General features: G+C 41.6%; 1 long non-coding RNA gene across 2 annotated transcripts in view; it reads right to left on the bottom strand.

Annotated features, from left to right (window-relative positions):
• Positions 1 to 16756, bottom strand: part of LOC126998681 (uncharacterized) — a 71678-nt gene extending 54922 nt beyond the window's left edge. The window contains exon 1 of one of the 2 annotated variants that reach the window (XR_007752965.1): positions 16613 to 16756. This is a non-coding gene — a long non-coding RNA (uncharacterized LOC126998681). The remainder of the gene's footprint in view (positions 1 to 16612) is intronic. The other variant, XR_007752963.1, reaches the window with a different exon arrangement.
• Positions 16757 to 18749: the final 1993 nt, after the last annotated feature.

The following is an 18749-nucleotide window of genomic DNA, read 5'->3' on the forward strand; positions in this document are numbered from 1 at the left end:
TTTTTTCGTTTTCCCTCCTCCTTCTCTCCTCCTCCTCCTCCTCCTCCTCCTCCTCCTCCTCCTCGTTCTCGTCCTCCTTCTCCTCCTCGTCTACTCTTTCTTCCACCTCCTTCTCCTCTTCCCGGAGTCATTTGGTAGTGGCGATAAAATCTTCGGGTTCAATAGGAATGTCCTCGAGAGTAAATGACTGTGAAATAGACTGTCAGAAGAGGTGCGAGGAATAGGCAGTGAGGAGGAGGAGGAAGGGAAAGAAGAGTGAGGAGGGAAGAGAAGAGGAGAGGGGGAAAGTGAGGAGGAGAGGAGGAGGGAAAAATGAGGAGGGGAGAGTGAGGAGCTAGGAGAAAGTGAGGGAAAAGTGAGGAAGGAGAGTGATGAGGGGAGAGTGATGAGGGGAGAGTGAGGAGGGGAGAGTGAGGAGGAAAGAGGGAGGAGGAGAGAGTGAGGAGGGGAACGTGAGGAGGGGAGAGAGAGGAGGGGAGAGAGAGGAGGGGAGAGGGAGGAGGGGAGAGGAAGGAGGGGAAAGTGAGGAGAAGAGAGGGAGGAGGGAAGAGGGAAGACGGTGGAGGAGAGAGTGAGGAGGGGAAAGTGAGGAGGGGAGAGAGAGGAGGGGAGAGTGAGGAGGGGAGAGTGAGGAGGGGAGAGGAAGGAGGGAAAAGTGAGGAGGAGAGAGGGAGAAGGGGAAAGTGAGAAGGAAAGAGAGAGGAGGGGAGAGGGAGGAGGAGAAAGGGAGGAGGGGAAATTGAAGAGGGAAGAGAGAAGGGGAGAGGAAGGAGGGGAAAGTGAGGAGGAGAGAGGGAGGAGAAAGAGCCGGTGTGGGAGGGTAACCAACAAGAACGATGGAAGAAAGGTCAAGAAATAGAAGAGAAAGGTAAAGAAAGATATGCATGTGTGAAGAAAAGAAAATGGAGTGAATGAGAATAGGAAGGAAAAATATAAAATAGATATATGAGGGTTAGGGGAAAGTGTGATGGAATGAAATCTGGAAACGACAGTGGATAAAGGGAAGAGTAACTAGGAGAATGAAGGTGACGCAATCGGGGAAAGGAAGTGGAGGAAGTGGAGGAAGTGGAAGAAGACAGGGGGAAGGAAATGGCAGAAGAGGAAAAGAAGGAGGAGAAGGATGGGGAGGAGGAGTAGCAGGAGGAAGCTGATGGTGGTTGGATACATTATACATGAGATTCCAGGGAAAGTGGGCGATAATGGCGAGGAAGGACAAGAGGATTGTGGCATATAAGGGAGGGAAGGGGAAGGAGAAGGAGGAAGAGGAAGAGGAGGAAGAGGGAAAGGTCATGGCTAAATTTCAGAGTACGAAAATAGGGGGAGGAGGGGGAGGAGGAGGAGGAGGAGGGAGAGGTCATGGCTAAATTTTTTTGAGTACGAAATTAGTAAAAAAAAAAAAAAAAAAAGGCATGGTGAAGAAGATGTAAACTGACACCCAAACGAAATATAGGCAATAACTCCACCCCATTCCACTCACACAGCTCTCTTGGATAGAGTGGAGTCTAAGGCTCATCGTCTCATCAGCTCTCCTCTTACTGATATTCTTCTACCTCTTAAATTCCGCCGCCATGTTGCCTCTCTTTCTACCTTCTATCGAAATTTTCAAGCTGACTGCTCTTTTGAACTTGCTAACTGAATGTCTCCCCTCCTCCCGCGGCCTCGGCAACAGACAACAGAAAAACTGGAAACAGGAAGTGACGATACAAACAAACTACAAACAGGACAGGACACACACTAACTAACAAGGTATAATATAACAGTGTAAGTAACTCAAATACCAAAAAGGGGAACCAGATAACAAAGAGAAAAACAGATACAGAGATAAAGATGAACAGAAGTGCAAAGAGGAAGAGAAAAGAAGAAGAAAAAAGAGGTAAACAGGAAAGGCAGGTATAGAGAGGAAGTAAACTGAGGTATAGAACTGTAGACATCTGACAGGACAAACACCAACAAAAAAAACAACACAAGTACCAAAGTACCAAAAACGAAAAGAAACAGAAAAAAGATACCCAGACCCAGATACAGAAAACAGATGCACAGAAAAACAGGGCGTGGTCAGAAAGTGTGAAAAAGAAAAACAACCATTGAAAAGACGCCAAATGGCGACATGTTATGAACTGATAATTTAAATTTAAAAGAAAAATCAAAATCACTGAGAAGTACTGACTCACTGACTCACGAATAGCAAAACAAGTAAAACATAACAACATAATGAGCTAGTGTGAGGGTGTGATTAACATGCGTTATAGAAAAATTAAGGGCGTTAATAAGAAAAAGAGTTATGTAAAAGCAAAGAAAATCAAAAAGAAGAAATCCTCAAAGTAGTCAGTATGTCAGCTTGGTTCGCCTCTTCTCAGACCGAGCATACTACTCACTCAGACTCCGAGGATGGCTGTGAGGATCTTAATCGAAAAGAAATTGAGAATCTCTGGAAACCGACGCCAATAGGAGATTAGAGATGTGAGATGTGTGAGGGGGAGAAGTAGTGGACAGATTTGTGATTGATTGTTTGCGATGTAAAACCACTAAAAACCACTGGGTGTGGTAAAATGGTGAAATTGTAGTAGATTATACTTAGGAATGAATTATACTATAGGAATGAAGAGAGAGAGTACATAATAATGATTGTGAAAAGAGAGATGTCACATGCTTGTGGGGAACGACGAGTATTTAGATTATTATGACACACAACTGATACACACATATTATTAGTATTATGTTTAAGTCGTTTGTTTTGTCATATGTCATTGCTGAATATGCCAGTGTTATGATCGTTCTGAGTGAATATTGCAAAAGGCAATTACTTATTTAATTTAATTTTAAATAAATGTATTTACTTTTTCCCTGTTTATCTGAACACACCAGTCTCCAATAACAACTTAAGCCGGATCACGCTACCAGGGATACGAGACGGTGAGATCATTTATGGAGTAATTAATGAGTGATAAAAGAGTTTATTTAATACAAGAAAAGAAGGGTCTAAAAGCGCACACGACTTTCTACTCAAGCCCATTCCTTTATTGTCCAAATCCCTTACGCACGAGTTAACCAGAATTTTCACTCTTTCATCCCTAACGCTGGTAAACTCTGGAACAATCTTCCTTCATCTGCATTTCCTCCTGCCTACGACTTGAACTCTTTCAAGAGGAGGGTATCAGGACACCTCTCCTCCCGAAATTGACCTATCTTTTGGCCACTCCTCTTGACTCTTTTGTAGGAGCAGTGAGTAGCGGGCCTTTGTTTCATTATTGTTTTATTTTTATTTTTGCCCTGAACTGTTTCCTCTACTGTAATTTTTTTTTTTTTCGACCAATGGTGGTAAGCTTTCTTGGCGGGGTATTATGGTCGGCCCCATCCCGTCATGGCGCAGGCAAGTGTTTATAGTGGCGCCATCTTTTGGCTCATGCAGCCTTGGACAGCAAGGAATAGGAGCTCATATTTGAGCCTCTCTTTAAAAAGATAATCTACTAGAGTCCGGGTTGATAGGTGGTCTTTAGAGCGGCAGGTAGATAGTCTTAGGCCACTCGGCGATGACTAGAAAATCCCAGCTGTGGCGGCGGGCAGGACTCGAACCCGCACCCTCCTAGATGCGGCACCACTCAGCCACCGACCCCCAGAAGAGAAAAAAGGAGAAAGAGGAGGAGGAGGAGGTTCACAAGAAGAAAGGCCCAGAGGGATAAGTGAAAATATCTTTGAAAATGGCTATTGTTGTGAGATTTAAAAGGAATAGCTTACAGAGGATGACGTTTCAATATTACATTATCGGAGAACCAGTTTTAGCATTAGCGTTGCATGTCAGGATGATGGTGGTGGTGACGGTAGTCGTGGTGGTGGTGGTGGTGGTGGTGTGATCGTGACGCCGGACAAGACCACTTTCTAATATGAACAAAAAACAGCATAACTTCAAGACTTTGGCAATTTCCGCGCAACCAGGACCCAAGAACACTACACATGCCCTCCTCCTCTAAGTCACTAATCCAGTTGTTCGAAAAATAGCTATTTGGAGACATATCAATGCTTACCCTTTTTGTCAGTCATCTTAATTAACCTTTTTCGCCTTTCATATTTTCGTGTCCATTATATTTTTTTTTCAATTGATATTTTTAAAACAGTACTTAAGACAAATGTGTGAAGATCATTTCATCAAATTTAAAACCAAGTACGTATATTATTTTCCTTTGTTTTCTCTTTCCCCTTGCGTTCATTATCTATTTTTCTTTCATTCTTCCTTTTCATTTGATACTAATTACATTCCTCTTTTCTGCCTCCTCCGTCAACACCACTTCTTCAATCGATTCACGTGCCCTTCCTGAAAGGTTTTCCGAAATTTTCGTCCTGATTTCTCGTATTTTTCCTTTCACGTCTTTTCAGTTATTTTACGATTTTTTCACCAGTACTATATTATATATCAAGATTTTTCACACAGTTTACTTTCATCTATTTACCCTTCAGAAAATAAGAACCAGACACACAAAAATTAATCTATGATGCTGAAGGAACGATGTATAGGCACTAAAGCAGCGGTTTATAACTTGGGGGACGCGCTCCCCTGGGTGGGCGTGAACTGGATGCAGGAGGGGGTCTGCCAAAAAGTTCAATTTTCAGGAAAATACACACACACACACACACACACACACACACACACACACACACACACACACACACACACACACACACACACATACAAAATAAAAAAATAAAAAATCCGATTGCTTCTCTCAAACAGGTGACCTTCCAAAATTACAACAAACACATGCCAGGTAGTGACCCCAGGTGAGGTGGTGGTGGTGAGTGATGGTAAAGGTAACGAGGGGAATATGATGGTACACTATCTATTTATCTATCTATCTATCTATCTATCTATAGGGAGAGAGGGGAGGGGGATATAACGGCTGACATTCATTTATCACTGGTCCTAACGTAAGAAAACATTACCTAACTAACTTTATAAAAAAGTTTAATGGAAGACATAGGGAAGGTTTTAGCAGATATATAAAGACAAAGGAGACAGCTCTCTCTCTCTCTCTCTCTCTCTCTCTCTCTCTCTCTCTTCCCAAAACTTCACACTCACAGCTGAGAGAGAGAGAGAGAGAGAGAGAGAGAGAGAGAGAGAGAGAGAGAGAGAGAGAGAGAGAGAGAGAGAGAGAGAGAGAGAGAGAGAGAGAGAGAGAGAGAGAGAGAGAGAGAGAGAGGGAGGGAGGAGGAGGAGAAGGAGGAATAGGAGGAAGAGGAGGAGGAGAAGGAGGAGGAGGAGGAGGAGGAGGAGGAGGAGGAGGAAGGAGAAAAGGAATGACATCTCTAGACAATGAAAGAAAAATCAAAGCCTTTCAGTATCACCTAACAAGGGACTGGAAATGAATAAAGATAAAAGGAGAGGGATGGAAGATAAATAAACCATGAAACAAAAAAGAGAGGGAGTGGAATGAAATTAAAATATTGGAAAGGAAACAAAAATAGACTAAAAAGAAATGAGAAAAAGATGTAAATGGAGGCAACTTGATATCAAAATATATCTGTGAAAATATTTCCTGTGTGGTATTGCCTAAAGGTATTCTTGTTACGTGCCTCTGTGTGTGTGTGTGGGGGGGGGGGGGGGGACGTATGTGTGTGCATGTTTGGGTGTGTGGGGGGGGCGTGTGTGTGTGGTGTGTGTGAGTGTGTGTGTGGAAAATATATATAAAAGTCAGCAGCCTTTCGTTTCTCCATTCCAAGTTACAAATATAATTATAACAGAAAATATATTCCCTTAATAAAAAAAAATCATAAACTCTTTTCTTCCTTTTTTTTTCCGAGAGTGTGACTGCGTGTGTGTAGGAGACTTGTACTTCCAATTTACTCGAGAACACTTTCCTTGCACTTCATCATCTCGGAAACATCCATAATTAACCCGTATGAGTCGTCGCCATCCGGGAGGGTTTTCAAGATACAGATTTAATGGAGAATATTTTACATTCATGGAAAGTTTTCTTTATTTTTACCTTAATCGTATCGAGTACCTAGAAGGAAATGGAAGTAGAGTAGGAGTAGGGGGAGGAGGACAATAAGGAGGACGAGGACAAGGCGTAGGAGGAAGAGGAGGGGGACGAGGTTGAGGAGTAGAAAGAGGAAGAGAAATGTACAGCAACGGCGACAGACTTTAGACAAAAAAAATGTGCGCATACATTCACACGCTTCACCTCCTCCTCCTCCTCCTCCTCCTCCTCCTCCTCCTCCTCCTCCTCCTCCTCCTCCTCCTCTTCTTCCGTCTCGTCATCCTCCTATGTCTCGTCCTCCTCCTCCGTCTCGTCCATATAATTGATGTTGCTCAATGGATGAGAGCCCGTGTATATTGTAAAAGAGAAAAAAAAAATAGTGTTAGTGTAAGATAAGAGGCCAATAAACTATCAATACCAATATCTGATCCGCCTTCTTCTCCGTATCCTCCTCCTCCGCCTCTTTTTCCTCCTCTTCCTCCTTCTGTTTTTCCTCCTCCTCCAACTTCTATTCCTTTGTTGTATAAATATTATGAAGCGCCCAGGAATACACTCCAACAACCATGAAACGTGGAGGGAAAAGCAAAACAAACAAACACAAGAAAATATATATCCATATTTGAAAACGTATTGTTTTGAAAGTTTGCTTCATGAAAAAAGTCGTTTCGAAACAAACAAAGAAGAAAAGGAAAACGGACGAGCCCAAAAAATAGTTCGAGCATTTTTTATACTAGGAATAAAATTAAAGTCGTGTTGCAGCTTAAATCAAAACATTCACTTCTATGTCAAACGCATGCATCACCTCACCCACACTCCCACAGGATACGACTTTAGACACACCAAAATTAACAACCGCCCACACACAGTGAACAACCCGCTGAGCAGCTTCTGCCAACTGACGTGCTGCGTCACCTCCGCCAGGTGTTGGCAATCAAGGCACACCTCTGTAGGCCAGGCGCACACGGCACAATCAACACACCTGGAAATACTTCCCGACCTCACGTGCTTCACGTAAATATGCTTCCCGCCCCACGGGAAGCGCCTAACAGTTTCATTTTATCGCCGCGCCGTGCTTTGCGCTGCCTCGGGGCCTCCAAGGGCGGTTTTTAAAATATGTCCTGTTATTTATTGTTTGGGGGAGATTTTGTGTGGAAAACAGGTGGGATTAAAAGGTGATAAAAACCATAACATATGACTCGGATTGAAGGAACCAATACATAAATATAACCCACAAAAAAATTAAAGCCAAAAATATTGATACCTAGTCTAATATGTCAGTATTATTAATGCAATGTTATTAATGAGAATAATAACCAAAAATAATTATATTAATAAAATTATCATAAATAATAATAATAATTATAGTAATAATGATAATATTAATAACAATAATAATGAAAAAATAGCATTAATGATAATAGTAATAATAACACTACTACTACTACTACTACTACTACTACTAATAATAATAATAATAATAATAATAATAATAATAATAATAATAATAATAATAATAATAATAATAATAATAATAATAATAATAATAATAATAATAATAATAATAATAATAATAATAATAATAAAAATCAAGAAAAAGAAAAAAAAGAAAAAGAAGAAGAAGAAGAAGAAGAAGAAGAAGAAGAAGAAGAAAATGAACGAAAAGAAGAAGAAAAAGAAAAAGAAGAAGAAGAAGAAGAAGAAGAAGAAAAAGAAGAAAATGAACGAGAAGAAGAAAATGAACGAGAAGAAGAAGAAGAAGAACAAGAACAAGAAGAACAAGAACAAGAACAAGAACAAGAACAAGAAGAACAAGAAAAAGAAAAGAAGGTTAACAATTTTTTTTCACTTCATTCACACATTCATCAAAATGATCAAATATTATTATTATTATTATTATTATTATTATTATTATTATTATTACCTCCGCCAACGAAGTTGGGAGGTTATATTTTCGGTCCGGTTAGTATATTTATTTATTTGTTTGTTTGTTTGTTCGTGAACAGTCTTCTGTGCACAATTTTACGAATATCTCAACCATTTTTTTAGGGAAGCTTCGTGTCCCTACGGAATAGAACCCGTTAATCTTTTTATGTCAAAGGTCAAAGGTCAAGGTCAAGGTCGCACAAAACGTCATTTTGACCATAACTTCGGTTCTCGTCATCGTAGAGACTTCAGATTTGGTTCATATTTTAGCTCATGGAAAGACGCACCTTGCCTGGCCTTGGCCTTGACCTTGACCTTTGACCTTGACCTCGAAAAGTTCGCCCAAGGTCAGTTTCCAAAAAATAGAATTTCATCAATTTTCGAGACAAATAATAATAATAATAATAATAATAATAATAATAATAATAATAATAATAATAATAATAATAATAATAATAATTGATATAGAAAAAATAATATAATAACGATAATAATAATATTAATAATCATAATAATACTAATCATCATAATGATATTATTAATATTATTATTATTATTATTATTATTTTCATTATCATTATTAACATTCAAATATAAATAATATTATTTACAATAATAAATATTAAAAGTCAACGCCATTATAATAACAGTAATTGCAATAGTAATAATAAAAAATAAAATTATAATGATAAAAATAAATAATAATAATAATAATAAATAAACACACACACACACAAACACACACACACACACACACACACACACACACACATTTAACCACATTATTTATTACATTTATATTATTATTATTATCATTATCACCATTATTTTTTTATTATTATTATCATCATTATCCAAATTTTTTTATTACTAATATTTCCCTTAAAATTATCATCATTATTATCGTAATTCTGATTATTATGAGGTAAAATTTCAATATCAGCTATTTATTACTGATATAGATGATATATATATTTTCTGTATCAAAAAACATTGGTGCATCAAGATAAATAACAAATTAGAAAATCTCCGTGATTGAAAACAAAGCTTGAACGACTCAGTGAGAGGCGGAGCAGCTTAATAAAAGAGAAAGTCATCCTAACCCTGAGACTGGAGGAGGAGGAGGAGGAGGAGGAGGAGGAGGAAAAAGGACTGGGAATAAAATACTTCAGAAAATTGTGGGAAGAATCAATATGGACCAAGATGAAGAGTAATACGGAAAAGAAATGAGGCTGAGGAAGATGAGGACGAAGACGAGGGAGAGGAGGAGGAGGAGGAAAAGGAGGAGGAGGAGGAGGAGAAGGAAAAGGAGGAGATGGAGGAGGAGGAAGAGGAGGAGGAGGTAGAGGAGAAGGAGGAGGAGGAGGAGGTGGAACAGGAGAAGGAGGAGGAGGAGGAGGAGAAAGAAGAGGAGAAAAGTGTTTAAAAGCTAAAATGTTCTTCACTACCGGATTTTTAAACCATCCACGTCTCTCTCTCTCTCTCTCTCTCTCTCACACACACACACACACACACATACACATTAGCATCGTTGTACCAAAAGTGTTACCACGTCAAGAACCTTCTAAATGGGAAAATGGAGAGAGAGAGAGAGAGAGAGAGAGAGAGAGAGAGAGAGAGAGAGAGAGAGAGAGAGAGAGAGAGAGAGAGAGAGAGAGAGAGAGTGAGAGAGAGAGAGAGAGAGAGAGAGAGAGAGAGAGAGAGAGAGAGAGAGAGAGAGAGAGAGAGAGAGAGAGAGAGAGAGAGAGAGAGAGAGAGAGAGAGAGAGAGAGAGAGAGAGAGAGAGAGAGAGAGAGAGAGTACCTGATGAGGTATTGGAAAGAAGAGAGAACAGAAGTTGCCGTGATGACGAGAAAAGTTGGAAAGAGTAAAAGCAACGAAAGTTTAAAGAAAAGTAAGGTGAGGCAAGTAAGGGACACAGAGCTAGACAATATGAGGAGAAATATATAATGAAGGTACGACAATAACGTGAAATATGTAAGGAAAGAAAGGGAGAAAATGGGTTATGACAGAGATAGCATAAAATAATGGAATGAGGAGGAGAAGAGAGAAGAAAATGGGATGAAAAGGAGAGCGTGTTAATAATGATAATCGTAGAAAATGAGAAAATAGGAAAAGCAGAGAGAAGAGTGTGAGGAAATAATGTGCGATAACAGTTTGACGAAAAAAAATAACAGGATAGATATTGGAAAAAGAGGAAGAGCAAGGAAGGACAAATAAAGAGAAGGGGAGAGAAAAAAAATAGGTAAATCAGAAAGGAAAGGGTGAGAAGAGATGCGTGATAATAGGTTAAGAGAAAACAACAACTGGGAATAACAGGCATAAAAGATGAAGGGAAGAAGAGGAAGAGCAAAGAAGGACAAAGGAAGAGAGCAGAAGAAAAAAAATAGGTAAAACAAAGAGAAAAGTGATAAAGTACGTTATGTTGGATAAAAGGTTGAGGAAACGAACAGGGAAAAAACAGAATGAGAGGTGGAGAAGGAGGAGGGAGAACAAAAAAACAGGATGAGAAGTGGAGAAGGAGGAGGGAGAACAAAAAAACAGGATGAGAGGTGGAGAAGGAGGAGGGAGAACAAAAAAACAGGATGAGAGGTGGAGAAGGAGGAGGGAGAACAAAAAAACAGGATGAGAGGTGGAGAAGGAGGAGGGAGAACAAAAAAACAGGATGAGAGGTGGAGAAGGAGGAGGGAGAACAAAAAAACAGGATGAGAGGAGGAGAAGGAGGAGGTACAACAAAAAAACAGGATGAGAGGTGGAGAAGGAGGAGGAAGAACAAAAAAACAGGATGAGAGGTGGAGAAGGAGGAGGGAGAACAAAAAAACAGGATGAGAGGAGGAGAAGGAGGAGGGAGAACAAAAAAACAGGATGAGAAGAGGAGAAGGAGGGAGAACAAAAAACAGGATGAGAGGAGGAGAAGGAGGAGGGAGAACAAAAAACAGGATGAGAAATGGAGAAGGAGGAGGGAGAACAAAAAAACAGGATGAGAGGTGGAGAAGGAGGAGGAAGAACAAAAAAAAAGTATGAGAGGTGGAGAAGTAGGAGGAGAACAAAAAACAGGATGAGAGGTGGAGAAGGAGGAGGAGAACAAAAACAGGATGAGAGGTGGAGAAGGAGGAGGAGAACAAAAAACAGGATGAGAGGTGGAGAAGGAGGAGGAGAACAAAAACAGGATGAGAGGTGGAGAAGGAGGAGAACAAAAAACAGGATGAGAGGTGGAGAAGGAGGAGGAGAACAAAAAACAGGATGAGAGGTGGAGAAGGAGGAGGAGAACAAAAAACAGGATGAGAGGTGGAGAAGGAGGAGGAGAACAAAAAAGAGGCTGAGAGGTGGAGGAGGGAGAACAAAAAAACAGGATGAGAGGTGGAGAAGGAGGAGGGAGAACAAAAAAACAGGATGAGAGGTGGAGAAGGAGGAGGGAGAACAAAAAAACAGGATGAGAGGTGGAGAAGGAGGAGGGAGAACAAAAAAACAGGATGAGAGGTGGAGAAGGAGGAGGGAGAACAAAAAACAGGATGAGAGGTGGAGGAGGGAGAACAAAAAAACAGGATGAGAGGTGGAGAAGGAGGAGGGAGAACAAAAAAACAGGATGAGAGGTGGAGAAGGAGGAGGGAGAACAAAAAAACAGGATGAGAGGTGGAGAAGGAGGAGGGAGAACAAAAAAACAGGATGAGAAGTGGAGAAGGAGGAGGGAGAACAAAAAACAGGATGAGACGTGGAGAAGGACGAGGGAAAACAAAAACACAGGATGAGAGGTGGAGAAGGAGGAGGGAGAACAAAAAAACAGGATGAGAAGTGGAGGAGGAGGGAAAACAAAAACACAGGATGAGAGGTGGAGAAGGAAGAGGGAGAACAAAAAAACAGGATGAGAAGTGGAGAAGGAGGAGGGAGAACAAAAAAACAGGATGAGAGGTGGAGAAGGAGGAGGGAGAACAAAAAAACAGGATGAGAGGTGGAGAAGGAGGAGGGAGAACAAAAAAACAGGATGAGAGGTGGAGAAGGGGAAAGGGAGAACAAAAAAACAGGATGAGAGGTGGAGAAGGAGGAGGAAGAACAAAAAAACAGGATGAGAGGTGGAGAAGGAGGGGGAAGAACAAAAAAACAGGATGAGAGGTGGACAAGGGGGAGGGAGAACAAAAAAACAGGATGAGAGGTGGAGAAGGAGGAGGGAGAACAAAAAAACAGGATGAGAGGAGGAGAAGGAGGAGGGAGAACAAAAAAACAGGATGAGAGGTGGAGAAGGAGGAGGGAGAACAAAAAAACAGGATGAGAGGTGGAGAAGGAGGAGGGAGAACAAAAAAACAGGATGAGAGGTGGAGAAGGAGGAGGGAGAACAAAAAAACAGGATGAGAGGTGGAGAAGGAGGAGGGAGAACAAAAAAACAGGATGAGAAATGGAGAAGGAGGAGGGAGAACAAAAAAACAGGATGAGAGGTGGAGAAGGAGGAGGGAGAACAAAAAAACAGGATGAGAGGAGGAGAAGGAGGAGGGAGAACAAGGAAGGACAAGAACAGGGAAGGAAAAAAATGTAAAAGAAAAGAGTGAGGGGAAGGAAGCGAGGTAAGGAGATAAGGTGTTAAGGTGTGTGAAAGACGAACTCAGGATAATATATTCTCTCAGACACCATCCATTTTACGTTCCACGGCATTATTAAACAACATTTTTCTCTTTTCTAAATATTTTTCGAGTGTCTTTTTAATAAAGTGTGGTCTCTCTCTCTCTCTCTCTCTCTCTCTCAGAATACATTAAGCAACAGACGCGTCGTGTGCTTGGAGGACTCACAGACTTGATTCTCGATCCCGTCCTTGCTTGTCTACCTTATTAACTCCTCAAGCCACTCCGCCAAGCACTCCACACGCCCTGGCAGCGGCACACACGTACACCCACTCGCCCCTCCCCCCCCACCCACCCCACACACGGTCCACACAGTATTACACAGGATCTCTCTCATTTACCTAATCTACTTATTTATCTGGACAGGTTATGCATAGGAAATTGACAGAGGAATGTCGCAAGGTTAGTTATGAAAATGTGAAACTGAAGTCAGACATAAAGCAACGACATGATATACCCGTCGCTCCTTTCCCCTGACTTCAGGGTTTGAACGGGAAATTGTTCCAGGATGATCATGGCTCGGAACATATTACACAGAGAAAGGTACTAAAATCAGCTGATTGTTTTATGGTGATGGTCAGCGGCTACACAACACACTAGCCAATGAACCTGACGCATTCATCTGCTGCAGCAAAACAGTGCCAGGATATTCATGATTACGTGCGTAATAACATAGAGACCGATGAACCTGATGCATTAAATTACAGCAACAAAACAAAGCCAGGATAATCATGATTAGGTGCGTAATAATATACAGATAAATTTTTCAATGTTAGCAAATGTTTTATGGTGAACTGATCGGCCACACATGTCAGCCACTGAATCAGGAGCATTCAATCAGTGCAGCAAAACAGAAAGGAAACACCTTGCCACAACTGACAGTTAACCAGACGCTTCCCTCCAACTAGTCGGCAGGAACCTGGTTTTAATAGAAAGGCGAGGCCAGCAGCATGACATGATAGGTGCGATAACATTAATCCTGTACACGATCTGTTCAGAGGCTTAAACATGACGAAAATGATAACATCGTTGAGGGTATATGAAGGACTCAAGCGACCTAACCTCTTCACGTTGGAAAATATATCACTAATAGGGGATCATATACAGGTCTTCAAATAGCTAAACAAATTCAGTATATTCAATCATTCCATGTATTTTTGAGCTCCAAACTAACCCCAAAACTATAAATACGTCAATCAGTTCAAGTGAGGGGATGCAGTATGGACATCAATAGGAGTGGTTTCTTGAATAGTTATCCGAAACTGGAACAACTTTCCCGCATAAGTGGTTAATAAAACAACGATCAACTTACAAAAGTCGCACTGACCGTTACTTTGTTTTGTCAGGAGTGAATTCAATGGCCACGCGCGTTCATACACCTAGTGCGCTCCGTAAGTCACTGACGTGAACGAGAAACTGTTTAAATTAACAGCCAGCTTCGTACAACTCGACAGGCTTTCTGTTACCTGTACCCCCATGTGTCTGCGTTTCCTCCTCCTCCTCCGCCTCCTCTATACCCACTAGGGTCAGGCTGAGGGAGGAACGAAGAAGAGGACGTGTCAACACAACCACCAGTGTCCCACTGCCCTTTTCCTCCTCACCTCTTTTACTACACACTCCTCACTCTCTGTATCCTCGTCCTCCTATTTCTCTTCCTTTTCTATCATGCTATTACATTTTATTATTATGTGCTATTACGTATTAGTGTGTGTGTGTGTGTGTGTGTGTGTGTGTGTTTAGTAGTAAAGATGTCTATTATCAGTGTCCTCGAATTAATATTCTCTCTCTCTCTCTCTCTCTCTCTCGTGAAGGTTATGAGGGTATACATAATGTTGATTTACATATCGTGAACACACACACACACACACACTGCATCATATAAACAACCCTAATATTTTGTTACATGTCAACAGCAATACTAATTTATCCCACAGCGAGTGACCTGAGGCATGAGGCAACTTCACCTTCCTTCTGTCTCTTTCCTTTCACTACTTTCTATCCCTTTTGTTCTCTTTCCCTTTTTCTTGTTCCCTTCCCTTCCCTTCCTTGCGATTCGTTGCTATGTTTTCTTCTCATTTCCTTAGCCTCAATTTTTATTACTTTTTCTTCCTTTCTCTTCCTTGCCATCGTTAACTTTTTTTTTCCCCTACAGTCACGTTTCTTTTTTGTGTTTCCTTTCCTTCCCTTCGATTCGTTGATATATTTTTCTTTCCTTTCACTTTGGTTCTCTTTCTTTCCTTTCCTTTCCGTATTTTCCTTTCACTCCTTTTCCTTCATTTCCCTTTCCTTTCTTTCCTTTCGCTTCTTTTCATTCCACTTTCTTACAAGTAATTCCCTTATCACTCTTTCCTTTCCTTTCCCATACCTTCTCATTTTATTTTATTTCACGCCATTCTCCGCATTTCTCTTCACCTAGCAACGTCTCACTACTCTGCTGTCATAACTTCCTCCAGCCGAGTCTGTTTATAGGGTTGTGAAGTTTACCTTCCCCAGCTTCACTCCCTCCCTCTTAGTCCTGCACCTCATCAACTACTGGGAGGAATGGGGAGCTCAAGGCGGAGGTCGCTTATCTTAATGATTTGGTATGAGTTTCACGACTTACAGAAATGGCATATATCAGAAACATAGTCTTTATTATAGAGAAATGTTATGCATGTTACCATCGCACGGAATAAGTGGAAACAGTACCTATACAGTGTAAAAAAAAGCTTGGTGAAGCATGAATAAAGGAAGGATAGGGGAAAAGCAGAAACAGCAAAGGTGATGTGGAAGAGGAAAGTAAAGGTGGATACGAGGGAGAGAAGCTTGGTGGTGGAGAAAGGGGTGGAATGGGTCGCCGTATTGAGGTCACTGTATTTCACTCACGTTCTCCCTGTAAATTAAATGGTCTCGTTACGTTCGTCCCTGACATAACGAATGTGTGTGTGTGTGTGTGTGTGTGTGTGTGTGTGTGTGTGTGTGTGTGTGCTAGCCAGTAGTACCATCCGCGGAAGAGCTTGGGACTGCAGTGTAACGAACACTTGGGTACAGCTGGAACCTTGCATCGAGCCCACACACACCCAGCAGGCAATACATAACCCCCGAGTGATGGCAGGCACCCATATACTCTGTTGGGTGGACCGGGAAACGGATGACAGGAGGCTGCCTATCCGTCTCAAGTCCGCCAGGGAGTCAAATTCATGATCTTGTGGTTGTGCCTCATGCGTGCAACCACTGCCCAATGCCCTACTGGGCAGTGGTTGCACTGTGAGAGGGGTGGCGAGTGACGTATCCTTTACCTCCGCCTGACTACCTGATAACCTACCGCCGCCACCACCATCATAAACATAACCTGCTGTGTCAACATCACCAGCACCAACCGACAACTAACATGCCACCACCACAACCAAAACATTCAATAAACCACCACCAACCCCGCTACCACTACCAGCACTAACTGAAAACCTAACAACGCATCGCCATAAGAGCAAGTCTCATTTTCACAATCCCAACCATTACAAGTGGGGACCTGCCGTTTCCGCCACCACCACCACCACCACTGCCAGAAGCAATATGTTCACTATCAACACCACCACAAACACGACCACCTCTGTGCGAAGTGAGGTCCGTAATCCCAACAAATAAAAACAATACTCTTTTTATAAAGTTTAGGTACAAACATGACCACAGGAATCATGGGGTAACTATTCCGACTGAGCTGCTTTGATATCCTAAACCTTTGTAAACTTTCTTGTGAAAAAGTATCACTGAGCATGGAAATAATTACTAAAGAATTATGGAATCCGATATCCATGCTGCTAATTATGTCCGCAGCGCGGGCGCGAGTGTGTGTGTGTGTGTGTGTGTGTGTGTGTGTAAATGTAGGTGCTGGGGTAAGCTGCTGTAATTAACCGCCATTAAACAATTTATTGACGATATAGGGACAGATAATACCCCAGCATCTAATGAAGTGACAACAGGCTATGGGAATGGGTATGAGCGCTATTCTAGACTTAAAATAGAAGGTTTCAGCGAAAAAAATGTTTGGGTATAAACATGTTTCACTATCACTTTGTGCCAAACATGTGGCTATTCATTATCAGTGAGTGTTCATGCTGTGCACTATACCTTGATCTTCTCTGTGGAGCAGACTGGGCAACGGATGCTTCCTGATAGTGAAGATAAACCGTGATTATTACACTCCATCACCGCCGCAAAGCACACACACCAACCATCAACACTCTTCTCCCACGCCTCCCACGCTTCCTACGCCCTCCTCTCACAGCCAAACCAACCCCACGCCGACCCTGAGGCTACTCATTCTCTCAACGGTCAGACGTGGCCTAGCCGTCACGCCATTGATTAGCGTGTCGCCGCTCCATGACGTCACAAGACAAGGGCTCAGTGGTTCGTGTTTCTCGAGCCGAACAGTGAAGCGTCGTTACTTTCATGACAAATATTAACACCAAGTAAGCGTAAATCCTTAACGAAGCTTCGTCAATCAATGAAGACAGCAGCATTGACGTTAATTGGTGTCAAGTAAGCAGTGAGTCAATCTTAAGCTCTGCAGCCCAGCCTGGCGTTAGTGCTCAGGCTTCACGCTGCTCCGAATCTTCGCCCGAGTCCGACATGGGATGAGGCAATGCTTTCTCTCTCTCTCTCTCTCTCTCTCTCTCTTCGTTGTATCACACACGTCTCAGTGCACACCTTTCTCTTCCTCTCCCCTTCTCACTGGATTTCCTTTTTCCTTAATCTTGGTCTTCCCTCCTCCTTCCTTTATTCCTCGCCGATCATTCTACCGCGCATATAAAGCCAGCAGGACAAGACTCACCAATAAATGACAACACATAAAACATAATAATGAGATAGCTTAATCAAGTGTATTGTATTCGCTAATCTTTTTTTTTTTATTATCAAGCGAGAAAGGTTGATTGGATTATTCTCTCTCTCTCTCTCTCTCTCTCTCGATTTTTTTTTAACCCACGATTTCCAAAAAAAAAATTTCCATTTTCTTGAGACTTTTGGCGGAGTTTTTGTGCGGCCTCTTTCAAACTCTCCTTCTGGTGCTCAGTCACGCTCCTCATTTCCTCCTTTTCGCCTCTTCCCTCCCTTCCTCCGTCCCCAGTCCCCCTGTCAACTATCCCCCCCTCCCTCTTTCATCTTCCTTCCAAGTTCCTCCTTTCTCTCTTCCTTTCTCGAACCGTCTGCGACAACCCTGCATTCCTCTTGATTTTTCAATCTTGATTTCTGCTTGTTCTTTCCTCCTCCTCCTTCTCCTCTCTTCTCTGTATCTCAGTCAATTGGATCTCCCCCTCTCTCTCTCTCTCTCTCTCTCTCTCTCTCTCTCTCTCTCTCTCTCTCTCTCTTAGCTGCTGCAGCAGCAGAAGCAGCAGCAGCAGCAGTAGTAGTAGTAGTAGTAAAAGTAGTAGTAATAGTAGAAGTAGTAGTAATAGTAGTAGTAGTAGTAGTAGTAGTAGTAGTAGTAGTAGTAGTAGTAGTGGTAGGAAGAGGAGGAGGAGGGGGAGGAGCTGCTCTTTGTACGACAATCTGGCAACGGTGGCTGTACGTATTTTCATATTATCGTTCTGTTGTCTATTCAATGTTGTGTTCAAGAAAAAAAATACTGATAATTTTAGTTAGTTTTTGGTTATAAGGATTATTTACGAAATACGTTATAACATTACCTCCTACTAGTTAGGAGACGTACTGAATCCTGGATCGGCTACGGTGATGTTAGGTACGCCTATTGCAATAACGAGGAGGAAAATATTTGAGCCCTCCATTCTTTGCTGGGGAATATTCGCTGTCATAATAATTTACTATGAATTTCGCTAATCTTTACCAAAAAATGCAACGTAAACAAAAAACGAATTATATTATGGATGTATGTCAAGTAGAGCGATAAAAAATGCGAAGGTCAAAAATAATGTCTAGTTCAGCTTCCAGGATCATCCATTATCACAGGGGTGCATCGGACTGTGGGCTTTATTTCATTCTTTAATTTTAACTGAACATGCAACACATCGCTAAAACAAACGTAAAAAAAAAAATAGCAACGCATTCTTGTCATTTAAAAAAGGAATAATAATAAAAATAGCTATATACCAGCATTCTTTACCAGCAGAGTTACCACGAAAATTCACAACTGAATTTTATTTTGATTACATAACCTGCAAACATAAAAAAAAATGAGAGCACAGCACACGCCTCGTTAGGTAATGTTATAGTGTAAAGGTGAGAGAGAGAGAGAGAGAGAGAGAGAGAG

This window comes from Eriocheir sinensis, chromosome 14, assembly GCF_024679095.1.
Source record: "Eriocheir sinensis breed Jianghai 21 chromosome 14, ASM2467909v1, whole genome shotgun sequence".
In the NCBI taxonomy this organism is placed as follows: domain Eukaryota; kingdom Metazoa; phylum Arthropoda; class Malacostraca; order Decapoda; family Varunidae; genus Eriocheir; species Eriocheir sinensis.